The 13,895-nt window shown below is 40.7% G+C and overlaps 1 protein-coding gene across 2 annotated transcripts in view; it reads right to left on the reverse strand.

Moving 5' to 3' along the window:
- spon1b (spondin 1b) overlaps window positions 1-13,895 on the reverse strand; it is a 129,585-nt gene that overhangs the window by 22,858 nt on the left and 92,832 nt on the right. The window lies entirely within an intron of this gene.

Below are 13,895 nucleotides of genomic sequence, written 5' to 3' on the forward strand. Positions count from 1 at the left end.
GCTCTGCGGCTTCTCTGACCTTACGTCACTCCATCCTCTCCACAACACACCAATGCACACACAGAAGCGCACATCCAGAGAGATATGCATATGAATATAGAAGGTTGGGGCAAAGACACACCATGGCATGAAGGCTCATGTGTGCATCAGAAGCATGGTTTCTTTTGCAAAACAAATTTGTGAGCCAAAACAAAAAAGCTATGTCTGTCATTTGATTTTCCCAATAGTGTGTAATGACCAGGTGTTCCAATATATTTGTATATAGAGCGTATTTCACATGTCCTGTCAAAGGCAACACATACTTAAATACATTTTTGGGTTTATTCCAGTAACTGTGCCACCCAGTAGGCCTGCACAAATAAGCTTTAGGTCTGGTCTCCTGAAACTTGCTTTGTCATTTCGGTAAATTCAACTCTTACTTTAATGAGCTAACAACAGAATCAATAATCTTTCGATGACTTGATTGGAATGGAAACAGAAGAAACGGTCTGTTCCCTTGCAAAGATGCTAAAATCACAATAAGTAGAGTTTTTCACTGTCTGTACACAATATTTTTTTGTTTTCACAGAAGACTGATAATACTGTGTTGTTTTGGCTATTCATTTACATGATTGAGTGCAATTTGGGGCACAATAACAAAAAAAATAATTCAGAAAAATCATACACGCTTGAGTATGTTACTACCAAAACAACAACAGCTACTTACATACATAAAATTCTAAATATAAACTATTTGTTGTTTTGCTCATTTACCAAACAGGTAGAGATCAGCTTCTTTCAATCAAGAAGCCAAATGGCCAATAATTCTACATTGTAAAAGAAATGGGCCATGCAAAGAAAATGGAACCTCTAATGTCTCTGAGGTTGTACAATTCAGAATTGGAAAAATAAATCATATACACCAGAAAGGGAAAAGGGGGAATTATCCTAGTGTAGAACCTAGAATCTTGATGCATGACTAAACTACATAAAATAGATGTCAACATCAAAAGTAATAAGACTCGAGTCTCTTCAAAGTAAAATAAAACTGTTTATTACATTTATGTTTAACATTGTTTAACTTTTATTTTCCACTTGCTTGATAATTAAGAATGTCAAAAAGGGATGCGTGATGCACGTCGGCGGCGTGACTTACCCCGTTTTCAATCTGTTGTTGCAATTAAAAATGCGCTTTCTTGTGACCCAAAAAGCTGTTTAAATGTTAAGATTCTCATCTAAAAATAATAATTATCACGGATGCAACGAAGAAGGTTAGTGGGTGAAAGGTAAGACCACATTTGAAGTTGTCTTCTTTTAAGACACAAATGACACAAAATAAAACCAAAATGGTGCTTGAATTATCCTTTTCATCAACGACTAGTATCAGAAAAACACTGCAGAACCAGTCTCACATTTTATGGAACGAGGCCCTGCAAATATTCCTGATACTTTTTTTAATTTTTTTATGGTTATTATTTGAATGACATATAATGAGAACAGTAGATGTTCATATTAATAAGGAGGACAGAACATTTATTTTGAAAAGAACAAAGCAAAGCAAATTTATATATATTGAGCATTTCATACACAAGGTAACTCAATGTGCTTTAAATGATTAAAAGTATTGAAAAACAAAGAAAATAAACAGCTTATAAACATTTAAAACAAAGACATAGTAAAAATACAATTAAAACAGGATACAGTGCAAGAAGTATCATTTAAAAAGTAGAAATGCTCTAAAAAGCATTAGAAAAAAGAAGAGTTTTAAATACATTCACACTTGGGGCTGACGTCACTTCTGTTGGCAACTTATTCCATTTGTGTGCAGCATAATAGCTAAATGCTGTTTCACCATGTTTGCTTTAGACTCTGTGCTCCATTATTTGACCTGAGTCTGTCGATCTCAGAGCCTGACTGGGTTTATATATCCCATTAGCATTTCTTTCATGTATTCAGGACCTAAACCATTTAGTGATTTATAGACCAGTGGCAAAACTTTAAAATCTATTCTAAAGCTGAATGGGAGCCAGTGTAGAGACTTTAGAATTGGAGTAATATGCTCTGACCTCTTTGCTCTGAAAGGCCATTTCCCTCAAATATTGTTCACAAATCTAAAGTCTAAGTCTCTTAGCGAGGTTTTCTCCTTTGTCGAGATAATCCATCCCACCTCACAGCTGTGGCATATCAAGATGCTGATTAGACAGCATGATTATTGCACAGGTGTGCTGGCCACAATAAAAAGCCACTCTGAAATGTGCAGTTTTATCAGACAGCACAATACCACAGATGTCGCAAGTTCTGAGGGAGCGTGCAATTGGCATGCTGACTGCAGGAATGTCCACCAGAGATGTTGCCCGTGAATTGAATGCTCATTTCTCTACCATAAGCCGTCTCCACAGCCGTTTCAGACAATTTAGCAGTACAACCAACCAACCTCACAACCGCAGACCACGTGTAACCACACGAGCCCAGGACCTCCACATCCAGCATGTTCACCTCCAAGATCATTTGAGACTAGCCACTTCGGACAGCTGTTGCAACAATCGGTTTGCATAACCAGAGAATTTCTGCACAAACTGTCAGAAAGCGTCTCAGGGAAGCTCATCTGCATGATCGTCGTCCTCATCGGGGTCTCGACCTGACTGCAGTTCGTCGTCGTAACCGACTTTAGTGGGCGAATGCTCACATTCGATGGCATCTGGCACGTTGGAGAGGTGTTCTCTTCACGGATGAATCCCGGTTTTCACTGTTCAGGGCAGATGGCAGACACCGTGTGTGGCGTTGTGTGGGTGAGCGATTTGCTGATGTCAACGTTGTGAATCGAGTGGCACATGGTGGCGGTGGGGTTATGGTATGGGCAGGCGTATGTTATGGGCAACGAACAGGTGCATTTTATTGATGGCATTTTGAATGCACAGAGATACCGTGACAAGATCCTGAGGCCCATTGTTGTGCAATTCATCCATGTTGGCATCCAACACCTCATGTTGTAGCATGATAATGCACGGCCCCATGTTGTAAGGATCTGTAGACAATTCCTGGAAGCTGAAGACATCCCAGTTCTTGCATGGCCAGCATACTCCCCGGACATGTCACCCGTTGAGCATGTTTGGGATGCTCTGGATTGGCGTATATGACAGCGTGTTCCAGTTCCTGCCAATATCCAGCAACTTAGCACAGCCATTGAAGAGGAGTGGACCAACATTCCACAGGCCACAATCAACAACCTGATTAACTCTATGCGAAGGAGATGTGTTGCACTGCGTGAGGCAAATGGTGGTCACACTAGATACTGACTGGTTTTCTGACCCCCCAGATGCCCACAATAAAGCAAAACTGCACATTTCAGAGTGGCGTTTTGTGGTCAGCCTAAGGCACACCTGTGCAATAATCATGCTGTCTAATCAGCATCTTGATATGCCACACCTGTGAGGTGGGATGGATTATCTCGACAAAGGAGAAATGCTCACTAACACAGATTTAGACAGATTTGTGAACAACATTTGAGGGAAATGGCCTTATGGGGACTTTGAACGTTGGGACTATGACAGGAAAAGCTTGGCAGTTGGTTGGACATGATGACTAGGAAAAATGTGGACATAGTGTGTGTCCAGGAGAGCAGGTGCTTTCTGGTACAAAGCCCGGCCTCATTAGGCTAAGTTGTGTGTCAGCAGTTTCTAGATGATACAGGCATTCAGGCAATTGCCTGGCCCGCTTGTTCCCCTGACCTGATTCCATTGGTGCACTTCTGGGACATCATGTATTGTTGAATTCACAGCCGCCATATCACACCACAGACTGTCCAGGAGTTGACTGATCCCCTGGTCCCTGGGGGAGGGTCCCCGACCATCCGTTGTCTCAGCAAGAGTATGTCCAGACATTATAAGTAATACTTATACATTCATACTGAGAATGCAGCCCTATGGGGGGCACAAGCCAATGCAAACTGTAGGCCGGTCCCAAGCCCGGATATATGCAGAGGGTTGTGTCAGGATGGGCATCCGGCTTAAAACTTTGCCAAACAAAGAATTCCATACCAGATCGGTCGTGGCCCGGGTTAACAACGTCCGCCACCGGCGCCGTCAACCTGCAGGGCGCCGGTGGAAATTCAGCTACTGTGGGTCAAAGTCGAAGAGGAAGAAGAGGTGGAAAGCGGGTTCTTCGGCAAAAAGAGAAGAGGAAAGCACAGAGCCTAGAACTGAATGTGGGGACGATGACAGAAAAATCTCGGGAGTTGGTTGACATGATGATTAGGAGAAAGGTTGATATATTGTGTGGTCAGGAGACAAGGTGGAAAGGCAGTAAGGCTAGAAGTTTAGGGGCAGGGTTAAAATTATTTTACCATGATGGAAATGGGAAAAGAAAATGAGTAGGGGTTATTTTAAAGGAAGAGTTAGCTAATAATGTCTTGGAGCTGAGAAGGCTGTCAGATCGAGTGATGAGGCTGAAATTGATGGTGTGATGTATAATTCGATTAGTGGCAATGCCCCACAGATGTGATGTGACCTACAGGTGAAAGAGAAATTCTGGAAGGAGCTAGACGAAGTCGTTCTGACCATCCCAGACAGAGACAGTTGTGATTGGTGCCTATTGTAATGTGGACATGTTGGTAAAAGAAACAGGGGTGATGACGAAGTGATGGGTAAGTTTGGCATTCAAGAAAGGAACTTGGAGGGACAGATGGTGATAGACTTTGCAAAAAGGATGGCAAGGGCTGTAGTGAACACTTTCTCCCAGAAGAGGCAGGAACATAGCGTGGCCTCCAAGAGTGTAGGTAGAAGCACGCAGGTGGATTACATCTTGTGCAGACGATATAATCTTAAGTAGGTTACCGACTGTAAGGTAGTGTTAGGGGAGAGTGTGGCTAGCCATCATAGGATGGTGGTGTGTAAAATGACTCTGATGGTGGGGAGTAAGATTAAGAAGACAAAGGCAGAGCAGTGAACTATGTGGTGGAAGCTGATAAAGGAAGTTTGTTGTGGGGTTTTTCGAGAACAGTTGAGACAGGCTCTTGGTGGACAGGAGGAGCTCCCAGAAGACTGGACCACTACAGCCAAGATGATCAGAGAGACATGCAGGAGAGTACTTGGTGTATCTTCTGGTAGGAAAGGGGAGAAGGAGACTTTGTGGTGCAAACTCAAAGTACAAGAAATCATACAAGGAAAGAGGTTCGCTATGAAGAAGTGGGACACTGAGAGGACTGAGGAGAGGAGAAAAGAATACATCATACAGATATTTGCATATCTGTTGTTTACCAATACTGGCCACTCATGCCAGAGTAGCATCTGCTCCATTTGCACACTGATTGAGGAGTATCTGCAACATTTGCACAACCAACATTGTCCTAGATTATCGCACTACTCGTCACTTTAAACCGCATACACTCCTTGAAGTCTCGGCGCCCTTTGCACAATGGTCATTGCACCGGACTATTGCAATATTAGTCATTCGAACTGCTCTAAGTGCTAGAGCACTGTGCATCTTTTTGCACAATTGTCAAAATAAATAAATAAATAAATAAATTACCGGCATTACCAGATAACTACCAACCCTTTACTGCTCAGTGACTGTTTTTTTGTCAATGTCTTCATGTCTCCAAAGTGTTCTTTGTCAATTGACTGTCTGTTGTCGTACTAGAGCGGCTCCAACTACCGGATAAAAATTCCTTGTGTGTTTTTGGACATACTTGGCAAATAAAGATGATTCTGATTGAGATGCGATGTAGGGTAGAGGTGGCAAAGGCCAAACAAGAGGCATATGATGACATGTATGCCAAGTTGGACACTAAAGAAGGTGAACCAAATCTATTCAGGTTGGCCTGACAGAGGGATAGAGATTGAAAACATGTGCAGCAGGTTAGGGTGATTAAGGATAGAGATGGAAATGTTTTGACTGGTGCCAGTAGTGTGCTGATAGATGGAAAGAATAATTTGAGGAGTTGATGAATGAGGACAATGAGAGAGAAGGAGGAGTAGAGGAGGCAAGTGTGGTGGACCAGGAAGTGACAATGATTAGTAAGGGGGAAGTTAGACAGGTATTAATGAGGATGAAAAATGGAAAGGCAGTTGGTCCTGATGACATTCCTGTTGAGGTAGGGAAGCATCAAGGAGAGGTCGCTATAGAGTTTTTGAGCAGCTTGTTCAACAGAATTCTAGCGGATAAGAAGATGCCTGAGTAATGGAGGAAAAGTGTGCTGGTGCCCATTTTTCAGAACAAGGGTGATGTGCAGAGCAGTGGGAACTATCAAGGAATAAAGTTGATGAGCCACACAATGAAGTTATGGGAAACAGTAGTGGAGGCTAGACTCAGGACAGAAGTGAGTGTTTGCGAGCAACAGTATGGTTTCATGCCGAGAAAGAGTACCACGGATGCATTATTTGCCTTGAGGGTGTTGATGGAGAAGTACAGAGAAGTACATAACACAGTTACAATAAACATTTAGAATGTTATTGAACATTGTCGACTACTTTAAAAATAAAATCTATACCCTGAAATAGGTAAACCTCTGATTAGAAGTTCTGCAGAGGCCAAATATTGTGTAGTTAAAAATGTATTTGTGCACAATGCGATATGCTCGTAATGACACTTGAAGAAAATTGGAAGAATAATGCTGAAAAGGTTCAGAATATCGTAATTGTAGGGAAAATACAGTGATGAATCTTATATTGTTCCAAAAAACAACATAAATCGGCTTAAGATCTAATTTGCTTGAGGCCCTTTGTATTATGACAGCTGATTAGAAATATGCTTGCTGTTAACAGAACAAAGGCTATAAAACAAAGACAGGCTTATTCCTTCCCAAATCCCCTCATTAGCCCCACACTTTCCCACTGATTACTTGATCTTTTTAGAATGGAATAATGGGAGACTCTTTGTGCAGCTGCACAAGGCACTCTATCTTCCTGACTTTGTCTCGTAAAGGAAAATGAACTTGGTGACTTTACAGTTGCATCTGGACTGTGGTATAGATGTGTGACTTGGATACAACATTGAAAAATCAAACATAGCCACCTACAACAGAACTGACACTTACTGTACTTCACAGAAAAAAAAAAAAAAAACTGCGACTACATGTGAAGGTGGCAGGCAATGTGATGAAATCTGACATCTGTCTCTGAGAAATACATTTAAAAGTGCTGTTGACGATGCCTTGCTCAAGGTCACCTTGACAGAACCCATGACCCCTGACTCTCAAGCCCAAGACCTTACAGACTGAGCAACTGCCGTCCAAAATTTAAGACTTTTAAGTGCGCCTTATGGTTGTGAAAATACGGTAGCAACAAAAATCATGAAAATGTGTGAGTTAAAACAAAAGGTGCACATCAGATTCAGATGTAAATACCTGGAAATAAAAGCTGTAATGTGGGGATCATCCTTGTTCCTTTGGTTATGTCAAAATTGTTTTCAATCTACAGCACAAGTAAAGCAATTGGCCTCACTGTACCAATACCTTTGGAAGGGAATGCATTTTATATTGCTACTTAAAATGCACTGATGAATTACACTATTTAGATTTGTGACTGTTGCTAATTTTGCTATCAAGCACACATACATAGTGGACACATTGCCCACCCCCAGGTTGACAATTGTCAATGAAACACGAAGGTAAAAAGTTTTAAATCCTGTTGTGAATTAAAAAAAAAAAAAACTGAAAACAGGGATTGGTTGATAATGTTGCTGACATGCTTCACTCTTTAAATGGTATGGGTATGTGATGATTTTTACGTGATGTCCTGTACACATTCATTTCAATTTTAGGCCACAAAGTTCAATATTGGTTTAATTGGACAAGGCAATACCGGTATTTGTTTGTATAGAAGGCTCAAGCTGTTTTTTTTTTGTATTTTTAATCTACTGCTTGCACTGCTGAGAAACTGCCATTGGTTCAGATCTGTGGATGGCCGCTGTGTCCTTTTGGAACTTTTTCTTATCTCCAAACGAGAACCTCTTAGTCAGAAACACTACCAGGTTTCATTCATTCCATCAACTTTATCGCTTCAAAACTCTTCTCCCTTTACTATGTAGCTCAGTTTGGTCAGGTGTCAAGACAATTTTTTGTTCCCTTTCCTAGAAGTAAGCCGTGCCACAGTCCTGTCTCTTGGTCTTCAGTCAGTTATGTGGGCCTCCTCGTTTGCTTTTTGTTCAAAACAGTAAGGTCTCGTATAGACTCGGTGTGCCTTTAAAAATCTTGTCATAGCAATTTAATCTAACACAAGTGGACTCCTTTCAAGAAAATCAAGCAGAGTTACATTCAACTGGAGTGTCAATGTCCAATTAGTTTGTTGTTTGTTTCTTTGTTACTTTATTATATTATATAATCTACTGAATGTACAGTAGATTGATTAGTAAAATGAACTGAAAACATTTCAAATCTGAAAAATAATTGGAATCTTCTGAATGCAGTGTAAATTTAAACAGAAACTGTGTGATTACATTCCATTGAATCATGCACTCACGCTTTTTTTGTTAAGGCTAGGTCCTCTCCTAGATGTATGTTTTTTTTCTTCTTCCTATGACTTATCTCTCTCTGGCTCTCTGAAAACTTTCAAGTACAGTAAACCATAAAAACTTTCTTCATTGTTAAAACACTTGGGAAATAAAAGGCACTGACATGTATTCAAGGTTATGAATGTTACGATGTTGGCTACAAATGACAGATAGATCAGAACTCCTGTCTAGAGCCACTGCTTTTCGGAAACAAATGCGTAGGTCGGCAGAAACGATTTGTGCTCTTACGATAGCTGATTCTTTGCTTCGGGAACCTGAGGTGATGTGATTGCCTATGGTATTGAATGTTAACACATTTGTGCGTAGGTGGGTGAGAAACTGGATTAAAACAGAGTATTAAAATATCTGACATTATTCTGCTGATGTTTTGTTAAATAACAACACTATACTGTATATCTATACTCACCAACACAATCTAGAAATCACTGCCTAAAACTAAGTGTTTTATGTGACCAAAGTATTTTCGCCTAAGTAGTAAGACTTCAATGTTGACATCCACGTCATTGGTTGTTATCAAATTAGTGTTTTCCTGTTGTTTTACTATTAACTAGATTTTACAGTACTATGACCGCTAATAATGTCAAATGCCATTTTAAAAATTGGCTAGTAATACCCTGGAGAGGATTATGTTATTTACATTAACTCCTATGGGAAAACTAACATTAACTAGTATCCTACAATGGATTACAACAAATATTTTCTGTAGTTATCTCTCTCTGATTGTGTTAGCATAGGTTAGTGATAGAAACTATGAGCGACCTAAAAACAAAATCGTGTTTCATTGGTGTTGTAGGAACGGAACTCCATAAAAAACTGAGGACCCCCTGTACTGTTAACTCTCCATCTCATTCTAACTGCCACTGCCTGGACTTTTCTCTGGAATAATTTTACGCGTGGGCGCGTACACAATGATGCATTACATAAATGAACAATATAACAATATAAGTTAAACAACTAACTTTAACTACGTTAGTAAGTACGTAGCAAATTCATAGAAATTTGATAGCAAAATCTATTATTTGGTAATCTACAATTTGACTGCTTCGTTTTAACCAGCTGTGTGTGCTTCTTTCCGTTGACGTGATCGACCAAGTGCGTTCTCCCTCCAGATCCATACCTCACATCCTGATGACAAGATATTTTCATGAAGGTATTTATTTCCGAATTTTAATTCCAGCCAGCGCCAATTCCACGGATTCTTGATCCCGTTATCCTTCCTATCAAGCTTCTTTACAATGTCGGTCTCGCCGTCTTCCCTCTGTACTATCTCCCTCCGTGACACCGACATACCGCAAACTTTTTAATGTAAAAACTTGATAGCATACAATGAATTTAAATGTGTAGAAAGATCGCACCGATACAATATAAATGGCGGAAGATTTGCACCTTGCCTGCCGTAATAGGGTCTTCAGTGCTATAAATATGATGGTCACGATTACAGACCGTCAATGTCAACAGAGTACTATGTTTATTTTATTTTTTTGTGGCAAATTTACACGATTTACATAGATGATTTCTCTACGAGACAAATCTGTGGACTTTTCACAGTCCTGCAGCTGGAACAGGCTCCAGCTACCTGTGAGTCTAAACAGGATAAGCAGTACAGTAATGGATGTACATATTGTTTTATTTGTTGTCCTCTTTGTTTTTGAAAATCTTTAGTCAAACAATTGTCTATTACTGGTGGGTTTGTTAGATTTAAAAAATTTGCTGGTTACAGTGTATGTAGTGGTATACTTATGAATGTAGAGGAACTGGATTCTACCTCAAAATGGAAGAAAGCCTTCTACGTGTCAAGGCCAACTGCCACATCCAAGTGAATAATTTTTTTTAAAAACTGTTAAGTGATGAAAAAATATGTGCATGCTGAAGAAAAAGACAAAATTACAGGGACATATGAAGTCTACAGAAAATATGTGAAGTAACATTGTGGAATCCAGTGGAAGTAAATTGAGAGAAGACAATGTGTGAGTAAATTGCAGTAATTGCTTTGACATTTTGCTGACACAAGAGTTCACTCAGTTAAGAAGAGTCATGAATTCCATGCCCTCGGCCCTGTCACGAGTATAAAGTCACTTCGTGCAAGGGTTTTTGTTTATAACCACTCGGGAAAAGAGAGAGGACACACTGCAGCCACATTTCACAGTTGTACATGGAAAACGTGATGTGGACTGGTGCTTAAGAGAAACAAGAAGGGCTGCAGAAGATATACATTATTTGTCACCCAGTTTGGACAGATGTGTTCTGGTCTGGGTAACATGGAATTACATGTTTATGATCCCTGAAAGACGGGTAAAACAGCTTGGAAATAAGCAGTAACAGGCATTTACACAGTAACACACTACAGAGACATTTTATAATGATTATACCAACTGATATTTTTTCAGTTATTTTCTGTCAAATGAAGAGAACATTTGTTGTGTAGTTGTTAACAAAGCTGACTTTAATGCACCTAATGCGGAATCAATTCCTATTCATTCCTCTATTCAAAATTGCCATTTGACTGACTAATGTTCTCCCAAAGTTACGTTAGGATTCAGCTCCCCCCGGCAATCTTGAGCAAGATAAGCGGGTATCGTAAAAATGAATAGTAGATGCTTATGTGTAAAGGTCAGCTCCCATCTTGTGTCATCAGTAGATCAGTATATTATTGGATGGTGATCTGTTATCCTACCGCTCTATAGCTACAGGTTCAGTTAAAATTAATCCACTATATCTTCTTGGTGCAGAGCCATTCAGATCTACAACCTTATTATACTATAATGGTTCAACTGCGGGTGGAACTTTGAGCTGCTCCCTTAGAGACACATGGTAATTATCTTGTCGCAGACCTTCCTCGGTGTGCTGAACACAGTGGGATGACGGACACAAACTATAACTGGCTTCTGAGTACCGAATGAAGAGGGATGGGGAAATGTGTCAAGAAGCTGTCATGCTGTAAATGCCACCTCACATATCAGTCAGTTGAGATAGGGGGCTGAAGTAAACCCAACAAACTATCAGTTATGAAAAGCAGATCTAATAGGGAAACACTCTGAAAGGCCATCGCTAGGTTTGACTTGTCAGAACATAATCTGCCAAATGCCAAAGGTTAAGTTGAGGGCAAAAAACAGATGCTTTCTTTTCTTTTTTTTTTCCCACTGACTGAAATACAGTAAATGTAACCTTGATTTGTGTCTAGGTGTGTGTACCTTCAAACACACAGAATAGCAAAACAAAGGCATATAGTATAGATACCTGTATATACGGTAGCTCACTAAATTAAGAAAGCCCTCACATTTTTGTATATATTTTATTATGTCTTTTAACTGGACAATACTGAGGAAATGACACTTTGCTACAATGTAAAGTAGTCAGTCCATCCATCCATCCATTTTCTGCACTGTTTATCCTCACTAGGGTCACAGGTGTGCTGGAGCCTATCCCAGCTGACTTTGGGAGAAAGGTGGGGTGCAACCTGAACTGCTCGCCAGGCAATCGCAGGGAACATAAAGACAAACAACCATTCGCACTCACATTCACACCTACGGGCAATTTACGGTCTTCAATTAACCTACCATGCATATTTTGGGGATGGTGGAGTAAATTGGAGTACCCGGCAAAAACCCACACAGACAATGAAGAACATGCAAACTCTACACAGGAGTGGGCGGATTTGTACAGGGGTCCTCAGAACTTAGAGGCTGATGTGCTCACCAGTCGTCCAACCTGCCGCCCTTAAAATAGTCAGTGTACAGCTTATAAATATGTAAGTTTGTCACTTTAGAGTAACTTAACACATACCCAATTATGTCTAAACTAATGGCAACAAGTGAGTACATACTAAAGTTTAAATGTTTGAAAATGAAATTGGGCCCAATTAACCAGTTTCATTTTCATATATGAGAGACAGTCAAAAAGTCATGACCCCATTTTAATTTAAACCACTAATTAATTGATTTCTTTTTCTGAAATTTTACTATCTGTACATCATGGCTGACCTCACCAGTGCCTTATAAACTTTGCCCTTCATCCGAGCAGAGACTCTTCTGTTACAACACACCTGACACCTTCCTCCAACCATTCCAACCTGTTTAGACTTCTTTCTTCACTTCCTTACCACACTCACCATTGCTCTGGACTGTTGACCCCAAGTATTTAAATTCTTCGACCCTCGCTATCTCTTCTCCCTGTAGCCTCACTCTTCCCCCTCCACCTCTCTCATTCATGCACAATATATTCGGTCTTCCTCCCCGTTTCTAATTGTTTCTCCACCTGCTCCCTGCTTTCACTGCAGATCACAATGTCATCTGCGAACATCATGGTCCATGGGGATTCAAGTCTAACCTCATCTGTCAGCCTATCCATCACCACTGCATACAGGAAGGGGCACAGGGCTGATCCCTGATGTAGTCCCACCTCCACCATAAACTCCTCTGTCACACCTACAGCACACCTCACCACTGTTATGCTGCCCTCATACATGTCCTGTACAATTCTAAGATACATCTCTGCCACTCCAGACCCCATGCAGTACCACAGTTCCTCTCTGGGCACTCTGTCCTAGGCTTTCTCTAGATCCACAAAGACACAATGTAGCTCCTTTTGACCTTCTCGGTTTTTCTCCATCCACACCCTCAAGGCAAATAATGCATCTGTGGTACTCTTTCTAGGCATAAAACCATACTGTTGCTCACAATACTTGCTTCTCTCCTGAGTCTCCACTACTCTTTCACAAAACTTCATTGTGTGGCTCATCAACATTATTACTCTATACTTCACACAGCTCTGCACATCACCCTTGTTCTTAAAAATTGGAAACAGCACACTTTTCCTCCATTCCTCTGGCATCTTCTTACCCACTTCAATTCTGGTCCTCATTCATCAACTCCTCAAAGTATTTTTTTCAATCCAGCACACAACTGGCAGCAGTCAACACATTTCCATCTCTATCTTTGATCACCCTAACCTGCTGCACACCCTTTGCACCTCTATCCCTCTGTCTGGCCAACCTGTATAGCGATTTTTCTCTTTCTTTAGTGTCCAACCTGGCATACATGTCATCATATGCCTCTTCTTTTACCTTTGCCACCTCTACCTATGCATCTCCATGTGTTCCTTTCTCCTTTCCTCAGTCCTCTCATTGTCCCATTTCTTCTTAGCTAACCTCTGTCCTTGTATGATTTCCTGTTCATTAAGGTTCCACCATCAAGTCTCCTTCTTCTCTCCTTTCCTACCAGAAGATACACCAAGTACTCTCCTGCATGTCTCTCTGATCACCTTGGCTGTAGTAGCCCGGTCCATCGAGAGCCTGTCTCACCTCTTCTCGAAAAGCTGCACAACACTCTTCCTTACTCAGCTTCCACCACATGGTTCTCTGCGCTGCCTTTGTCTTAATCATCATGTCAACCAACTCCCGAGATTTTCTT

Source organism: Phyllopteryx taeniolatus, chromosome 5 (assembly GCF_024500385.1).
Source record: "Phyllopteryx taeniolatus isolate TA_2022b chromosome 5, UOR_Ptae_1.2, whole genome shotgun sequence".
NCBI lineage: Eukaryota > Metazoa > Chordata > Actinopteri > Syngnathiformes > Syngnathidae > Phyllopteryx > Phyllopteryx taeniolatus.